The following is a 19,138-nucleotide window of genomic DNA, read 5'->3' on the forward strand; positions in this document are numbered from 1 at the left end:
GCTAGAAATAAGCCAAGCAAACCTTGAACCCAGATTTTTTGGCTTCATGTCAGGCACTTTGGGAAATCTCCAATAATCATGGCTCCCGATGATGATGCTTTTGTGTTACATTGTCATAGGTGTAGCGTGGTTGTTTTAATATGCAAATATGAGTGATGGCTTCTATTTGGTTATGACCTTTTAGTCATATTTTATTCATTAAGATACTCGACACTTAATAGTAGGTATATGTGAATAACCCATGAATCACCTAATATATTTTGATGTATATTAACTGATACGAATAATCCCTGAGCCAAATAGTATATTTTAATGTATATTAATTGATACAAATATGTCCCAAAGCACTTATATGTTTTAATTTGTATCAACTGGGGCCATCATTCATACCATGTATATGTGAATTGTTCACAACTTACATTTTTTTGGTTTCTTTCCTGTCATTCTTACAGTAACTTTAATTTTAGAATAACTATCTAATTTTCTCCAGATTTTTGGATGGCTTCCTAGATCACAAAAGGCTTTGCCTATAAGGCCAAAACATCTGGATAGAAACAAAATGTGGTTTTTGGACCCAAGCATTCTCCTGCCTTATAGGCTGGCTCTGACAGAGACTATGAAGGACATAAGGAGAATCTATCCATCGTGAAGGAGCATTGGCTCAGGAGTCCAGAGCCCAATATTCTGATTCTAGCTATGTCAAAATGTTGCAGCTGGCTATCATGTCTAAGGCCACCTACAACACAAATGTATTTTTATTTACTAGGAGCAAGTGATCAATTTTTTCTGAGTATCAGATATATATCCCACTTGATGGTGCAGTGGACCCCATTCCCTTCTTTGCCAGGTGAACAAGAGTTCACCTTAGTTAGGCTCCTTAGTTAGGATCCAAACCAGATGGGATCACTCATGAGCTGCCTGGCTTTACAGTAAGGACTTAGCTTGGACCAGAAGGGAAGACAGGGTTTCTTACCTTTTGGGATTGTTCTGGATGTTTTCTGTGTTTCCCTCCTGATCCACTCTTTGCTCTCCTCCTCCAGCTCTGTGCCTGGTAGGCTGACACATGGACTCCTTGCTGGTGCCACTTTGCTGTCTTCCTGGGAACAGGAGACACTGGTAGGAGATTGGGGTGAGTATATTTAATCTTTCCTCTTCTTCTCTATTAGCCTGAATCTTGGAGGTGGTATTCATGCTCTTCTACCTCTAGCTTTAGCTCCTGTGATCCTGGGAACAGCTCTCTCCCATGGCGCCTGGAGGATGGTCTCTGCTTCTTGCTGTTACTGGCCTTCATTGATGGTGCCTTTATTAAACTTCCCTCAATTACCCCTTCAAGTGTTTCTACCCAGGACCCTGACCCATACAGAAGCAAAGTGGGTTTTAGAGATGATCTCAGTGTGGCCTTTGCTGGATTGGTGAGATAGAGGGCCCTGTGTGTTTCTCATGTAGTTTTTCTCTTTATGCATGTGAAGTAGTTGAAATGATTTGGGATTTGGCCCATTAATTAGAATAAGAAAACCAGTTAGAGGTACTTGGAGAAACAAGACAGAAATTTAGGGACCTTTCCTAGGGTAGGTCTGCTGACGACCATGGATTCCTTCAGACATTGTAAGTGACTTTGGATATACAACTCCCCTTGCCTTGGTCTTATTCTGTGTCAAAGTGGGGATCACTGTGAGAAGTGAATATGGGGTTATGTGCAAAGTTTGGCCTAAGCTTGATGGCCCTTCCAAATGTTCTGTTCCCATGCCAGGATTCCAGCTGTCATGAATCTAGTCTTGCATCTTTGGGGATGATGCTTGAATGTGAGACACTGGGGAACTTGAAGCAATTTGCTGAGGTAGACTCTCTTGAATCATGGTAATTTGCTGACCTGCATGTACTTTGCAGCCAAGATGTACGAAAATACATGTGTTCTACATGGCCCACTGGGAGTGAGGTGTTGCTATGGCTCACTAAAGAGAAAATATCTTAAATAGGATAAAGGGGTAATATTGCAGCTCTAAGTTCCTACTGTAAGAATGGTCTTGATCTGTGGAGAAGGGGGGGTGGGGAAGGTGGTGGGGGAGGGGTGGACTAACTTGGACAGGTTGAGTGGTGGGTTGACAGTGGCCTATCCAAGGGGGGATTGCCAATTTCAAGGGACATGCTCAGGATAATTTGTACCAAGTGCCACTTCTGATCTACCACCAACATGATTGCCTGGCTCTTTCCAGTGGCAATTTTATTGCATCCTTCCAGCATCTTCCTGAGGCAAGTGGTTTTATTCTCATTTTACGGAACAGCAGACTGACCCTTATGGATATTAAATAATGTTCCCAAGGTCACATAGCTGGTCACGGAGCAGGAATTTGGACCCATATGTGTCAGACAGCAGAGATGGTAGTGATGAGAAGTACAGGGAACCAACTGAAGCCCCAGCAAGCCGCAGCCTTGGCATCGTGTGCCAGGCCATACTGATCATATTTAATTCTTATAGCGTAGGATCTGGATCACTATAATAGAAATAAACCGCTGCCCCCCTCACTACACATACACAGACACTTAACACTTGTGGTCTAATTGTAGGTGTTCCTCAACAATCTAATTATGGGAACCATTTAGAATAAAATTCTACTTTGGAATAAAATGGGGGAAAATCAGGCCTGTTCAACTCATTAGGGTTGACTAGCCAGGGATTGACGAGAGCACTGTAGCACCCCTGTTTCCCAGGAGACCGAAGATAAAAATTAACAGTTAAAGGCATCATCATCATCCTCTTTCATTATCACATTTTCCATTCTTTTTGCCATCTTGTCATTTTAATTTTCCAAAGCCTTATGAACTTGCTTTACCTGGTAACATCTCCCCATTGGGTATTGAAATCACAGGGAAGTGGTTTCTGTATATTACCTGTAGGGGCAAAGCTGACATATGTGGGTTGTGTTTAGATTGAAAGTCTGAGGTCCTATTTATGAACTTGTATCTCTTGTAGTTTGGAACCAGTCCTGTGGCTTGGGTTCAAGTCTAAAAGTAGAATGCATTGTGAAGGAGGTGATGTCTGGCTTGATCCATTTCCTTTCTGTTACCTGCCTTTGCTCAGTGATTAAATTGCCTGTCTGAGCAGTCCATTCTGATCTACACTCCTGTGTTTTACTTCATGCTGCTGCCTTCTTACTCCTCTTCTACCCATCAAAATCCACCTGTCCTAAGCACCTTCTCTCAGCACCTTGCCCAACTTCCCTCACTGGGTTTGGCAGCAAACTGTTAAGCAAAGAGTGAGGGTTTTGAAGTTAGACATATCTGGGTTTGAGCCCTGGTTATACTACTTGTTAGCTTTGTGGCCACGGGCAAATTAACTTTTCTCTTAGACTATTTTAGCCATAAAATGGAAATGATTAGCCCTACTTGCAGAGGGTGGCCCCACACTTAAAGAGAGAGCATGTTTGAAGCACGTGACCCATTACTTGGCACAAAGGAATACCCTGGTTTCCTCCGTCTAGAAGATTTCTCTCCCTTCCAATGTCGCCCCAATTCTTCCTTGTTTGTCACAAAGAGATTCAGAGTAACAGTTCCCCACCATTCCTTCTCTAGCCTCAGGGAAATGAAACTTGCATGAGACTGTTTCTGCAGACATTGTTTCACTTGCATGCTTGTGGCAGATGGTGAGTAGGTACAAGCAGGGGTAAATTTCTCTGATAATTAGTGGGCATCTACCCAAAGCAGACAGAGGGCCAGGACCTCAAAGACCTCAAAGGTACACCACCCACTGCTGTGGCATCTACCCCCTGCTTAGACACTTTCCATGTTCAAGAATTCATTCTCACCAGACCAATCTAGCAGTTTGGGACCTTTCTCATTATTAGAAGGCTCTGTGTTACTTTGGCTGACATCTGCCTTCCTAGGGCTGTCACCTACCTGTTCTTTCCAGCTTCTGCAATCTATTTAAAGGGCTCTCCCTTTCTCACATGATGACAGTTGATCTAATAGAAAACTATTGGTCATGTATTCACAAGGTCTTCTCTCCTCTAGACTTTAGGTGCTATTTTATTCTGCCCAAGTTATTCCATTATTCCATTCTGCTTGGTCATCAGTCATGCTTTCCCTTTTCTCAGGAGCTGTGTTGCAACTTGTGGAGAGGTAGGAGCATCAGCTTTGAAGGAAGGCACATTTGGTTCCAATCCCTCCATGGGCACCTACTGGGAACCTCAACTTACCTATCTATAAAATGGAAGCAGTAATACCAATATCCTAGTACCCACAGGGAGATTAAACGTGCTCATGTATAGAAAGTACGCAGTTTCTTGTCTGGAGTGGAAAAGAGGCAGTAGCTGTGTAATTATTATTTACTAGTTTCCAGGCAAGTAGCCACCATGCTTGGTTCTCTTAGAAAATCTTCCTAGTGACCTTTAAGGATTTCATTAGCCTGGAAATGGGAGCTTTTCCCCCCACCACTTACACAAGGAAAATGGCATTAACTGAGTGTTCCATTTATTTTGTTACAGCCACAGGATTCTTAAGAGGAGGATAGGATATTCAAAATACCGCTCCACGGTCATTTTAAGTATGTTCATTTGAGGCAGGTTTTAATTTAAAAAGAGTTTGGATATTCTGTGGCTAAACATGTACATTCTAAGAGATCCTTTGGGATTGCAGCAGAATGTTCAGACATTCATGGGCAGAATTCCAGAACGCTTGAAAGATGAGTGTGTCCTGTGGCGGATGAACAAGGTATGAAGACACCAAATCCCCCTGACAAAGTCCAGCAATGCCTTGTCACTGATCGGCCTTTCTGGAAAGACTAGATGAGCTCACCAAGAAGACAGGGGTGGGTGGGAGATTTCAGGAAAAATTCTTAGTTATCAGAAATTAGGCATTGAAAGATCTGGGGCTTCCTGTTGATTTCCTAAGTTGTTCTCACAGCCCAAGACACATGGTTGGGCCATGATGTCATCTGACATAGATAGACACACTGAGGCCTGAAACTGTCAAGCAGATTCCGGATCATGATGGAGGGTGGAAGGGATGTGCAGTTTGAGGGCCATGTGAGTGCGGAATGAGTAATGTTTTCCAATAGGATATTATCACCCATCCTATCATTGATGGGGATGGGAGAAGAACTGAACTCTAAGATACTAGAAAACAAGTATTATATATCCCCCTGAAGACCCTACTTTTCCAAGTTAAAATCTTGTATTTAGTAGTCTTGTCTATTGTCATGCTAGGATAATATTTTCATATCCAGTTGAATGTAGATGACCAATCTGAACCCCTCATTCATGCGTTTGTTCCTTCATTCATTGAATCCCTCAGTTGGTCATTCAGTCCTCTGGTCTGTGGTTCTAGCTGTTCAGTCTTTCAGTCATTCAATGAATACCTATTGAATGTCTTTTTCTGTACCAAGGGCTCTGCTGGGTGTGAGACATGCAGCAGTGAAAAAAAAAAGATTCACAGAATCTACTCTCCTAGGAAAAGCAGATGTTAAATAAGCAATTACAACAAAAGGCGATGAATGGGAAGCATTATGATAGGAAAAGTACCTGCCCTGAGGCAAAAGAAGTTCAGTTTGGCTGGAGAGCCCGGTTTTCTATTACCTAAAACATCAGATCCCAGTGGCTTCACTTCCTGGGTGTCTAAATACAGAACCCCAAACACTCATCCATTAGGAAGAATAAGAGCTAACATCTGTAGAGCTCTTGCCATGTAGCCAGCCACTGAGCCAGATCCTTTACAAAGATAGTCACACTTAATCTTTCCTGAGTTAGGGACTCTTAAGTATCCCCATTTCACAGACGAGGAAGTTGAGGCTCAAAAAGGATAAACAGCTTGTCTGTAGTCACATAAAGTGAAATGGCAGAGCCAGGAGTTGAACCCTGGTCTGATTCTATTGCTTGCAGTAATAATCATGAACATTTTCCCCCATGTGTCTAGGAAGTGGAAAACTGTAACAAAAGACATTGAGAAGTCAGGCCAAAGGGAGCCTTTGGACCTTCCTAGTGTACTCCCAAAGAATCAAGAGCTCTGCAGTGAGCCTCATAGCTCATGGGAAAAAGAGCAAGAACTTGGGGTGATCGGGTCAGAGAGCATCATGGGGCAAACTATGTTCCTGCATCCCAGAAGGCATGAGAAAGCTTTGCGGGAATTTATTTCTAACTGTAGAATGAGCTTAGGCAATCCACCCGAGAAACAAATCAATCTTCTGCTCGCACGTACGTTTTAAATGCAGTTAGAATCATATAAAACCAAATTAGAAAGCCTAATGTCCACGTGATGTCTTTATTTAGTGTAAAGTAATCCATTACACACACTTTCTTTCCTTTTCGGTGATTAAAAAAATAAAGTGAGTCAGTCATTTTTGCAAAAATAGTTGTATATTTCAAAAGAAAATAGTTTTCTTAGAGAACATAGCCTTCTCTCTATTTTTTCTCTCTTTCTGGCCCCTCCTCCAGCTCCGTAATAAATATCTCCTGCCCAGATGTTAGATCATGTTGAGATAATTTGGAAGTCTTTGTGCTTAATTTAGACATGATTCATGTACGCATTGAGTAGTACCTAAGTTTGGCCGGGGATGAGGATAGTTGCTTGTGGTGATGATTCAGGCTTGCCCGTGAGTGATCCGTCTTCTATCAGTTGAGATATTACTCAGTTGCTGTGATGACTCAGCTTGAGTCTGCGCAAGTATGAGTGCAGCGGTGAGCTCCCTCAGCCGCTGCCCTTGGTGTCCCCCACATGGCTGGGGATGACTCCGTGCTCACTGGCACTTGCTGAGTTTGTGCCCTGTATTCTCAATGAAGGCACGAGTGAGTCATGTCTCCATGTGTCTCGCTGTCAGTTCTGGTTGGTATTCTGCAGTTACCACGGGTCTCGTCCATGCATCATCTTCTTATTCAAAGGCATTCTTTCACCTGATGTCTTCGTTATCATCAAAGACTCTCCTTTCTAGACTCGAGAACCACGAGTCTCAGAATCCAGCAAATCTGCCTGTATCCCATATTGGTATACGATGGTATTACTTCTTCTTGACACCAAGTAGTACTACTACCCTGCTAGTGCAGCTCTGCAACGGCCATCAGCACCACCACGACCAGCATTTCTCCTCCCATGAAGAAGCAGGATTTGGGAATACTTAAAATGTTACAAATACTGGTTGAATTCCTTATATGCGTTATCTCAATTATTCTGCATACCACTCACATGTAGTATTTATTTCCATATTATTTATTTATTTTTAAAAAATTTATTTATTTATTTGAGAGCATGAACAAGAGAGAAAGGACAAAAAGGGGTAGGAGCAGACGGTGAGGGATAGAGGTAGAGGGAGAGGGAGAAGCAGGTTCCCCGCTGAGCAGGGAGCCCAATATGGGGCTGGATCTCAGGACCCTGGGATCATGACCTGAGCTAAAGGTCTATGTTTAACCAACTGTGCCACCCAGTTACCCCCACCTATAATATTTAGATCCCAATTATGCTTAGAAATTAAAGCCAAGGCTTAAATATGTGAAGTAACTCACCTATGGTGTCACTGTTAGTAAATCGCAGGGGTATTACCTAAACCCCTGATCTGATGTGATGCTTCTAACCAAGACATCCTGATCTTTTTCTCCATCTCATATCATCATATTACCTCCACGCTGTTCATTAGGTAACACCGGCTGCCGAGTACTCACTACACTCAGGTGACCTTGGCTGCAAGAGCAGATGAGTCTTTTGCAGCCTGCAGTACTTATAAGCTACTGAGACTGGGACCATAATCTGCACCATCTATCAAAGTAAATCCCCTGAAGGAAAGCAGAAATCCTGCATTAGCATGGACTCTGGAGGATGACATTCAAGCTCCCAGTCTCTCTCTGGCAGACAATTTTCTTTCTTTCTTTTTTTTTTCTTTTAAAGAATTTATTTATTTGACAGAGAGAGAGAGATCACAAGTAGGCAGAGAGGCAGGCAGAGAGAGGGGGAAGCAGGCTCTCTGCTGAGCAGAGAGCCCAATGCGGGGTTCAGACCCAGGACCCTGAGATCATGACCTGAGCAGAAGGTAGAGGCCTAACCCACTGAGCCACCCGGATGCCCCGGCAGACGATTTTCTTATCAACCTCTAGGTAAGAGAGAGTGCTCTTTGCTACATGACTTCTTTACTCTGCTGTACTATAATTTTGTTTTCTCTAGTGAGGACCTCAGTTCTTTCTAGTCTCAGGGTATCTTTAACACTTTTTTCAGATTTTTATCTCTCTGGGTTGAACAACTCTAACCTCTGCCCACAAGGACCTGGTGGTGTATTTGGAAATTGGCAATTACCCTATTGTTTCTAACTTCATGGGGACTCTAGAGAGTGGTGACTCCTGGTGCTGCCTTTAGACGCAGGCAAGAGTGGCTCCTACCCTGTGGATTCTACTCTGGTCCTTGTCCCCTGGCCATCCATCCCTTCCAGGCTAGGCTTAGGCTCCATGGACTGCAGAACTCTCTTCTTGAAGGACTCTAATCCCATTTCCAGAACAGAGTGGAACTCTGCCCTAGGGCCATTCTCCTCCAGAAATGGACTTTGTGACAGTTTACCCCTAGGCCCCAGGAGGTGGTTGCTAATGGGGTGTGGATGGAGTTTGAATATCTGCACGGGTAAGACCCCTTGGGGTGTGGGGCAGAGCTAAGAGTGGGAAGAGAAGGTGGAGACAGACCAGAAGCCAGAGGGGAGTCCAAAAGGTTGGAACTCAAACCAGGCTTCCAGGTTGTTTTGAAGACTTTTGTCATGGTAGGGGAGAAGAATATATTTTTATTAGGCAGTGTGTTAGCTTGATTTATAACTTCTGTATATTTAGACACATATCTCATGGGCCTCCACTTCAACCCTTTTGCCCTGGCTCCCTGAAGTGTTAGGGATAGTCCTGTTATCAACCACTAGGGCAATCAGCATTTCCAGTGTATCTGAGACTAAGGGGTTTCCTGAAATTCAGGATTTAAAGTGCTTGTGGGAAAAGACGTGGGAAAACTGGAAGGAAGTGTGTTGATCACTCTAGACCACCTACTCCCTGTAAAGTAATGACCGTTGTTGATTTATATAACTGTATAGAACTCAGGCTCCTTCTCCCTGGGGCAGAGAGAACTTCAATTTACATGTTCATCATAATAGCGTGCAAGAAATTCCATTTAATGATAGATCTTCTCTCAGAGTCAGGAGATAATTAAAGGTCATTTAACCCCTGGCAGGCATACTATCTCCAGGGCAGGGTGTAGCCATTAGCAGGGGCCTTTGTAAACTTGCCACTAAAATCAACAATGAGCATTCACTGACTACTGGAAGAAGAAACACCATCAAAATTGTTGCTGGAAGTTAAAATTGCTTTGTATACCTTGGACTGTCCTATTTCTTCAAGAACGAGTAGAGACGGGATGTGTTTCCATGTGGCATTAGTCCTATCGATACCCAGTTCCAACTTTTCAACTTGACTACAACTGCCTGAAACAAATCCTTTCTGGGGACCCTCCAGGTGCCTAAGAACTAGGGCTATTTTGAGGTGTTTGGCAACTGGGAAAAGGTGAGGTGGAAGCATATCTAGCCAAATGACTTTCTGGGCCAAATTGAAAGGTAAGTGCGGTTAATTTCTACCCAGGCTTCTGTTTCTACTTTTCCACTATCTTGTTTCCGAAGTTTTTAGGAATAAGACATTCATTCATTATTTCATCCATTCATTCAGCCAGAGGGCAAGAGCAGTAGCACCGCATGCAAAAGAAATAGCAGGAGCAAAGGCTCTGTGGCAGGAACATACTTGAAGATCTGAAAGCAGACTGGAGGGGCAGGCTGGAAAAGGAAGAAAGGGGAGTAGAATAGGATCCAAAAGTGGGGTAGAGGCCAGGTTGATGAGGGAGCAGGAGGCTGGCTGAAGACAAAGCAAAAGCTGGCACCTTCACCCCCTCTCCACCTGCTATATTCCTCTGGCACCCCTGACCACCATAAGAAACAAATAGTTAACTTGCAGAGATCACAATCCTGCAAGACAGAGTCTCCTTTGGTTTACAGATGTCCTAGAGATCTACAAACAAAGAAGTTACCTTATCAATAGCCCAATTTCCAGAGGCACATAACTCAGTTCCTTAAGCCCTAATGTCGCCCTCCCCTCCATAAAAACTGAAGGAGGTTGAGGCAGAAGGAAAAGTAAATAAAGTTAAATTTCTTCTAAACCTAAATCTCACTAACAAGGACACTTGATAGCAGGAATGTGACATTCCACCAGGAGACTCCCAATTGTCTTTATGTTAGTGCCTCATTAGAGGGAAAGCGGGCTTGGCTTGATAGTAACCAGGCCTTCAATATCCTGACAGTCTTCTTTACCCCAATAGCCCTTCTGAACACCCCTTTGTCCTCACCTACCCAACTCCTATGTATATAACCAGCCACTCCTCACATGCCGGGCCCAGCAGCTCTTCCTGCCCCCGGGTCCTGTCCCCGTGCTTTAATAAACCACCATTTTGCACCAAAGATGTCTCAAGAATTCTTTCTTGGTCATTGGCTCCGGACCTCTGCCCACCGAACCTCACCTAGGTTCTAGAACTTCATCAAGGTCACATGGGACCTTAGGGGCTACGTACAGACTTCGGATTTTATCAAGTGCAGTGGATTAAAGACCCCCAGAGATAGACGCATTTTCATCCAGGAACTGTCCAAATTTTACAGATGAGATTAAATCAGAATCTTGAGATGGGGAGATTATCCTGGACTATCCAGGTGGGTCCTAGGTACCATCACATGTATGCCTATAAAGAGGGAGGCAGTGGAAGAGTGGACAGACAGGAGGACAAGGCAGTATGACCATGGAGGCAGAGGATGGAGCGATGCGGCCAGAAGCTGAAGCCTTGCAGCCTCTGGGCTGAGCTGGAAGAGGCAAAGAACAGATTGTCCTCTAGAACCTCCAGGGATAGTGTGGCCCTGCTGATGGGCCGATTTTAACCCAGCGATCCAGATTCTGGACTTCTGGTCTCCAGAGCTGTGAGATAATAAATGTTTGTTGTTTTAAGCCACCATGTTTGTGGTAATTTGTTACAGAAGCCAAAGGAAACTGATAGAGGCAGTTTTTGACTTTAGGCTGGGATACGACCTGATAAGATTTCCACCACTCCGTGACTGCTTTGAGAGCCAGGTGGAACAGAGATCAGAGGGGACAGAAGTTGGAACAGAGAGACCGTCTGGGAAGTTCTTGGCAGCCATGCAAATGAGACATAATGCCCCCCACCAAGGTAGAGAGAAGTAGAACATTGGAGATTTTCTTTGGAGGTAGAATGCTGGGACTTGCTGACAGATTGCTGTCAGGAAAGCAGGTTTCGAAAAGTCATCAACAATTTAGTCTGAATGCGAGTAGGTCTTTTCTTCCAAGGGAACTTGTAATTTTAAAAGGAAGCAGGGGAATAACCCAGCAGTGGGATTTAAGGCTTTGTAATACCCCAAATGTGGGGAAAGGGGCTTCGTGGGTTATGGGTTTGTGGAGTTTCCCTGCAGTCCTTTCTGTTATGCTGCTTTGCTGACCACCTGCTCTGTTCATAATCTGTCACGAATCCTTTTTTAGAAGTAGATGGACTGAAAATCAGCGGATGATATTTTTCATGCTGCCTCAGAGGGGATTTTCTGGGTTGGGGAAGGCACCTCAAAGATGTGATGTCCTTATTGACATTTCTCTATTGGTTCTTCAGTCTGTATCTGATTCACCTGGGGGAGCCTCTATGTCAGGCAGATTTGAGAAATGTGGCTTCAGAGATTCTGATCCCAGGTCAGAGCAGAATCTAGGACAGACCTTTTCAGCTTTAAAGTTTCTGACTCGGCTGGCTGGGGTGGAGCCTGAGATTCTGCATTTCTGATGAGCTCCCAGGTGATGCTGTCACAGCCAGTCTCTGGACCACACTTGGAGTAACAAGATCCACAGAAATAATTTTCAGAGCTTTAAGCCCACATGTGCCAAGGGTGAGCCTGACTCTAGTTTGGATGTGATACCACACGTGTCAGAAACAAAGGTAGCGAGACACACTGCCAAGCCCTTCTGTGCAATGGCCCAGCTGTCATCTTGGTGCAGCAGATTCTTTTCCTCTCGAAATCAGTGACACTCTGCATTCTCTCCTGCTGAGCTCATAAATGCCTCCTTGCCAAACCCAGCAGGGGCCAGCTTCCCAGACTGGGTTACGAGGTTGAGGTTTGCCAGGTTCGCCCCTTCCGGGAATGCGATGGGCCAGACGGCTTCCTTAACGCAGCACTGTCTTGCTTGGGGCCCATGAGGGTTGGCACGCCACAATCATTGTGCTGTTTCCAGCACATAGTCCTGGCCACGTTCTTCCTCCACTTCAAACCCTGCCCTGGCCTTGGTCAAGTTCACTGGCCTGCCTACAAAGTTCCTCCTCCATCTCTAGCTTTTACAATCTACAACCCACCCAGATAGAACCACCATGAATTCCTTGTTTCACAGGCTTGATTTCTCTTCTTCCCAGGCCCGAGTCACAGTTTAACTCCAACCATCCCCACATTGGTGGTGAAGGATAATACACGGGAGCGAGAAAGAGGAACAGAGTTGTGACATAAAGAGAAGCAGTGCAAACCAGTCGTTAAGCACAGGTTTTAGTATAAATCCCAGCTCAGTCACACCTCAGCTGTGTGATCTTGGACAAATCTCTGGGCCTTGGTTTTCCCCTCTTTAAAATGGGACAAATAGGGACACCTGGGTGGCTCAGTCAGTTAAGCGTCCGACTCTTGATTTCAGCTCAGGTCATAATGTCAGGGTCATGAGATCGAGCCCCACATCTGGCTTGCACTCACTGCACTGAGTCTGCTTGAGATTCTTTCTCCCTTTCCCTTTATCCCTCCCCACCACTCCACCCTGCACTCACATACCCGGGCGCTCTCTCTCTCTCACAAACAAACAAATAAATAAATAAATCCTTAAAAAAAAATGGGATAAATAAAATCTCACAGGGCTGTCAAAAAGGCTTAATGAGCTAATGCACTTAAAAGGCTGAATTTTGTGACAGGTGGTAATAAGGATGGAGACTGACAATTCAGATTAGCCACTGCTGTTTGTCACACTCTCTTCCTTTCTAACCTTACCATTTTTTCCCCTTCTCCCCTTGTTTTTCCCCTCAAGATCTTGGGACCTCTATAGAGGTGCAATTCTTGGCATTTCCTCTAGGCGAAATTCCACAGGGGTGGGAAGTATCAATTGTATTTCGGAAACAGTTTTTGGTAACTAACCAATAGGATTGGTTTGGGACTGTCCACTTATCTACATTATCAGCGGTACTTTAAAAGGAAATGAATGGAAATGCTCATTATTCCGGCCATTAGTCCAAACTTGGAGCAAACAGGAATCTCTAGGTCCAAACATTTCCCCTCTAAAGCTCTGTTTACCTTAGAGACCGAAATCAACACAATGAGGTCGAGGTATCAGCAACACGGAAAGGCTTGAAGTCAAGGGCCACAGAAGACTTTTATGAAGCTGGTGTCCAAGGCCACAGTGAACACCTTTCTCTCTAGGATAGCAACGTGGTGGGGGAGCATCTCAGGGTTGCCCCATCAGACTGAGTAATCAGGAGCTGACATTAGATTCCAGATGAAATTATCACTAGAATTATGGGGGAGACTCTGTACAGATAACGTCCAAAGATGAGCATTTGCTGAGGCCCAGCCACTCCCACTGCCAGCCAGATGAGATCTAATTTGCGCAGCAGTCACTAAGGAAAAGAAGTAGAGGCTTTGACTAGGGTTCATTCACACACATTAATCAACAGATGTTTCCCAAGTATGTACCAGCCACTGCTGCAGATGCTGGTGGTGCAATGCAGTGACGGAAATACACAGAACTCCTTGCCTGCATGCAACCCACATGCTACTTAGGGAACAACTTCAAGTCTTATAGAATATGTGCCATAGTCTGGATTCAGAGATGTAAGGGACCCTAGATCCCTTAAAGATCATCTAATCTGTTGGTTCATTATCTTTCTTAGGGTCACATGTTTCTTTGAGAATTCTTATGGAAGCCGTGAACCCATGAACTTCTTACCTCTTTAGTTATGCTGACTTCTGCGTTTCGTTTCAGAGGGTTTCCATCCTGTCTTCGTTCCCTGCCCAGCTTCAACTTTCTGATCTGGTTCTGCCATCTGGAGAATGTTCCTCAGCATCCTTGGATGCTGGGTATGGATTTTTTTTTTTTTTTTTAAGAGATGGCCAACTTGTTACTTCTCCAGGCAGCCATTCCCACCTAAGTAGTAAACAGAGGCAGCTCTACAGACTACGGACTCTACCTACTTCCTTTGCTACCCTGTTCCTTGCCTCTAAACCCAGAAACTGGGATCTGGTGCAAGGATGTGTGGCACCCTATACACTGGTATTCTGGTTTTTTCTTGAAGGTCCAGAGAGAAGTGCCTACTTCTCCCACCCTCCTAGGTTTGGGGGCTATTCAGGCTTTGGCTACTATCCTTTTCCCTGAAAGGGAGAGACTCCAGTAAGGTTTCTTCTCACAGTCTCTCCATAAAGATACTAGCCTAAGACAGGCCTCCTTAATCTACTCCACCCTCTGTTTACCTTCTTATCTGAAAATATGACTGGATTTGCAGATTAGCCAAAGGAAACAGAGACTTGTTTTTAAGACTGGCGACTTGCTTTTTGAGCCTGCCAGTATTTATAAGGCTTAAATGACTTCTCTGTTCCTTGTGTTGTGTGGGAGGAAAAAGAAAACTCTTACCTACAGCCAGGGGAGAAAGCAGTGTCAACAAGGTACCCCCACCCCACCCTCTGCCAAAAGCCAGTTTTTCCTTTAAACCAAAGCCCGGGCCACGTGAAATCCTTCAGGAGGACAGGGCCAGAGACCCGAGTCTGAGAGTTCCTTCTGAAGGGAAGGTAGGGCAAGCACGTGCCAGCTCTCTGAGGAGGTTGCTCTTCCAAGAACCGGTTGGCTGAAGATTGGGAAGTGGCGGGATCTCCTTATCCACCGTGATCTGAGATGCCCAGAGGGCGGAGAGATCGCATTGATTCACAAAACCAGTGGAGCAGGGTGAGGCAGAGGGAGTCAGAAGGAAAGGAATTTGGTTTTCTTTAGCTCCCTCCACGCTGTGTTTGTGCCACGTGCACCGAGAACCGGCACATCCCAGGAGCTGAACGTTACTGCGTGTGTGCCCAGCAGCTGGGCCGCACATCCGGAACCCTCACTGCAACTCTGCCAAGAAGGAATCCTTGTCGTCACCCTTGCTCTCGAGGTTCACAGAATTAAATGGACAGACAGTGACTCTGGGTTCATGACCCACGCTCAGAATGACATATTTTAATAATGCCATGAACACTCGTGACCCTGGACTTAGCACGAAGGCTCAGACATTGACACAGACACACATCTAGGCGTATAGCTCCCTCTCCTGTTCCATCCCTGCCACCCAGTCAGAGGCAACCATCGTCCTGAACCCCATTGCTACCACTCTCTGGCTTTCCTCTATATAATTGTATTGTATCTGTGCGTATTATAAAGATATATGTGTCTACTTCACTTTAGTAGTTTTCACTTTATGTAAAAGGCTACTTATCATACTTGGCACAGTTTCAGTGTGATACCTTGCTGAGACCCAGTCACATTGTGCACTTCTGTGCAGTTTATCCGAAGTGAAGGCTCTGGAAGATCGCACCGTGGGAATGTCCCACAGTTTATTCATTCACTCTTCTACTCATGAGTGGTTTGGGTGGTTGCCAATGTTCTGCTCTTGTTAACAGTGTGGCCTTTGAACAATCTTATGTGTCTCAGTTTTTCCGAACGGTTGCACCAATTTGCACACTTACTGGCAATGCATGAGACAGCCTTAAAGTCTGTCCCATGCAGTGTTTGGAATGGCCAGATTTAAGATTTTTTTTTTCCAGGCTAACAGGCATAAAAAAATTTGTCTCCTATTATGGCTTTGATTTGTGTTTCCTTGATCACTAACAATATTGAACATCAATTCATACATCTTTTTTTTTTCTTGGCTCTGTTTCCTCTTGTGAATTATTTGTTTCTTATGCCTACCTTTTCTATTGCATTGGCTGTATTTTGCTTACTTAATTTTTTCCCCTTATGGTTTTATTACTGATCCAAATAAAGGAATTAATGTTTGCATTTTATCAGTGGAGAAACTGAGTCCGAGAGACTCAAGACCACATAACTATTCATAGCTGACCAGTTTGACATGGTATATATTGAGGGTTCCAGGTCTCCTTTGTCTTCCTGTTGCTGAGTCTGTGGATGTGGAATGTGAGGTCTGGTTCTGGTCCCTGCTATACCACCAGTGGGCTAGAGGGCATTGAATTAGTCCCTATGTCTTAGGCCTTACTTTCTTCATCATTTCTTTCCCTAAAACTCTGTGGACTATCTCCATCTTTTTTTTTTTTTTTTTTTTTTAATTTTTTTATTTGAGAGAGGGATGAGGGAAGGAGTAGAGGGAGAGGGAGAGAGAATCTCAAGCAGACTTCCTGGTGAGTGTGGAACCCGTCACAGGGCTTGATCCCATGACCCCAAGATCATGACCTGAGCTGAAACCAAGAGTTGGGTGCTCAAGCGACAGAACCATCCAGGTACCCCTTCATCTTTTTTGATCCTCACTGCTTTTAAGAAACCATGTGGCTGATGTACTGGGGAGGGACTGCCCCTCACTGCCCTCACTCCACTTTGTGTTGTCCACAGTGTGGTGTGAGTGGTCTCAGGAAATTCTGTTGGACTGGCAGGTCCAAGGATTTCACTTGCTTTGGGGTTTGTGGATCCCTGGAGTGAACAAGGATAGCACTAACATCTTTCTTGCTCTTCCTTGATTATCATTGGTCATCTCTGTCTCCAAGAAGCCATGATTAAACATAGCAGAAGGGAAAATTAAGGATATCATCATGATAGCTTTCTATTATCTTGTCCATCCAACAAATAGTTATTAGACACTTAAAATGCACCAGACACACTGGGTAGACAGTGTCCTTAGGTGTCAGACAGGCTTGAGTTCAATGCCTTTAACTAGTTGTGGGAACTTCAATAAAGTTTTTCCACATTTTGGGTTCCTTCCATGTTTTGGCCCTAGTGAATAATGCTATTTCAAATGCTGATGAGTACTTTTTAAAATAGGAATATTGGGAGGGTAAGATGAGATAAGATATGCCCTGACCCATAATCCAAACTCAATAAATAGTGGTGGTGATGAGGCTGGGTCCTAGGAAGGGGAGGAAATGTCAGTGAGAAAGTGCCAGAAACCTTACTGAGGAACACTGTGCCGAACGACTAAAGTCCATCTAACTGTGTCTATACTGCAGAGAAATGCATCTTTACTCAGAACTTTTTGTTTAGGGCTAGGCACTGGAGATAGAGATCAGCTGTAGAACTGGCTCACATTTACACAGCACTCACCATGTGCCAGCCCTATTCTAAGTGCTTTAAATTTATTAACTCAATGCTCACAAGAATGCAGTGAGATAGATGGCAGCTGTAAGTTCCACTTTACAGATGAGGAAAGCGACATGTAGAGAGTTGAACTAAGTTGTCCCAAATCACAGACTAGTAGATGTTTGAGCCAGGGCTGGAAGTCAGGCCAAATGGCCTCACAGTACCACTAGCAGAACGAGTGAAGTGGAATCCCTGTCCTAGGAGAGTTCGTGTGTCCTGAGATGGACCTTTTATTGTAGTGCAATCAAAAGTGTCTGAATGGATTCACAAGTGTTCATGAGGTTTACTTTCAGGAGAGACCCTAGAATTTATCTCATTTTTTAAATCTCATTTTTATCTCATTCTTTCATGTAGTATTGGGATTTTTTTTTTAAACATTAGACATCTCTTAATTTGGTAATAAAAAAAAAATCACCATATGGGCAAATACAAAACAAGAAAGTATGGTAGAGGTGTCCACAGAGATGTGGGCTGGTTTTGTGGGAGCCCTGAGGAGACAACTCCTAACTCTGGAGGAGGAGCTGGGCTTTGCAAGGTGGGTAGGAGTACACACAATAGAAATGAGCAGAGAGATGTATTCCAGGAAGAAGGACCACTTGGATAGAAGCAAGTATCGTTGCCCTCAAAATAAGAAAAGTGTTGGCCCAGAGTATGGGACCTAGGAGGTTCATGGTTAATATACTCCCAGTCCAGTGCCTTGGGATATAGGGAGTGTCCATTTGGGCCTCTCTCCTGGATTCTACTCATTAATATTATATTAGTTAGTATTACAATTTCTTGGTAGCCATTTTCAAAGAACCAGACTGTGTTACAGCACCAATCTGGCCACACAGGGAAAACTGAGGTTATACCTGTTCCTCTTGCAAAAGAGGTCAGGAGTCAGTGTCCCCACACCCCACCTAGCTTCCCTCTCAGGCAGGGTCCTTGTCACAGCCTTCCCATAACCCCTCCTGCAGATGCAGACCTGGGGGGCGGGGAGGGCTACCCTTCTTAGTAGTTGCCCCAGAAGCCTCTGACTCTCTTTGAGTGGCCCAGACTGAGCTGTGAGCAGGTCCTGAACAAAACATGCCCACTGGTGAGATCCGGGTTACATACATCAGATGTCCTTGGGACTGAGACTAGAGTTCTCCTCTCTTGAACCTTGGAACACAAGTGGGAGATGATAGTTCTCCTCTAGGAACATCAGGATGATATTTCCAGAATAGAGGACAGATGCTAGCAGGTAAAACCAACCCAAACCAAACAGAAGAAATAGGTTTTTAGAAATAAAACATGGTTTATTAGGGGACGCCTGGGTGGCTCAGTGGGTTAAGCCGCTACCTTCGGCTCAGGTCATGATCTCAGGGTCCTGGGATCGAGTCCCGCATCGGGCTCTCTGCTCAGCAGGGAGCCTGCTCCCTCTCTCTCTCTCTGCCTGCCTCTCTGTCTACTTGTGATCTCTCTCTGTCAAGTAAATAAATAAAATCTTTAAAAAAAAATAAAAAAGATTTAAAAAAAACAAACAAACATGGTTTATTAGGATATGAGCTCAGGTAGGGAGCCCCTTATCCATCCACATGGAAACTCCTCCTATGTCTCTCCGAGCTCATGAAGAATTAGAATTAATGAGGGAAAACTATCATAGAATATGTTCTTTCTGTTTCTTCCAACTTATCTCTCTTATCTCCATTTTTGGATATTTTCAGGCTGGGGAAATGTGACCCTTTGGAATACATTTTTAATATTGTTTCTCATCCAAGAAGTGACTTACTTTTATA

The sequence above is a fragment of the Neovison vison genome, chromosome 6 (assembly GCF_020171115.1).
Source record: "Neovison vison isolate M4711 chromosome 6, ASM_NN_V1, whole genome shotgun sequence".
NCBI classification, from domain to species: Eukaryota; Metazoa; Chordata; class Mammalia; order Carnivora; family Mustelidae; genus Neogale; species Neogale vison.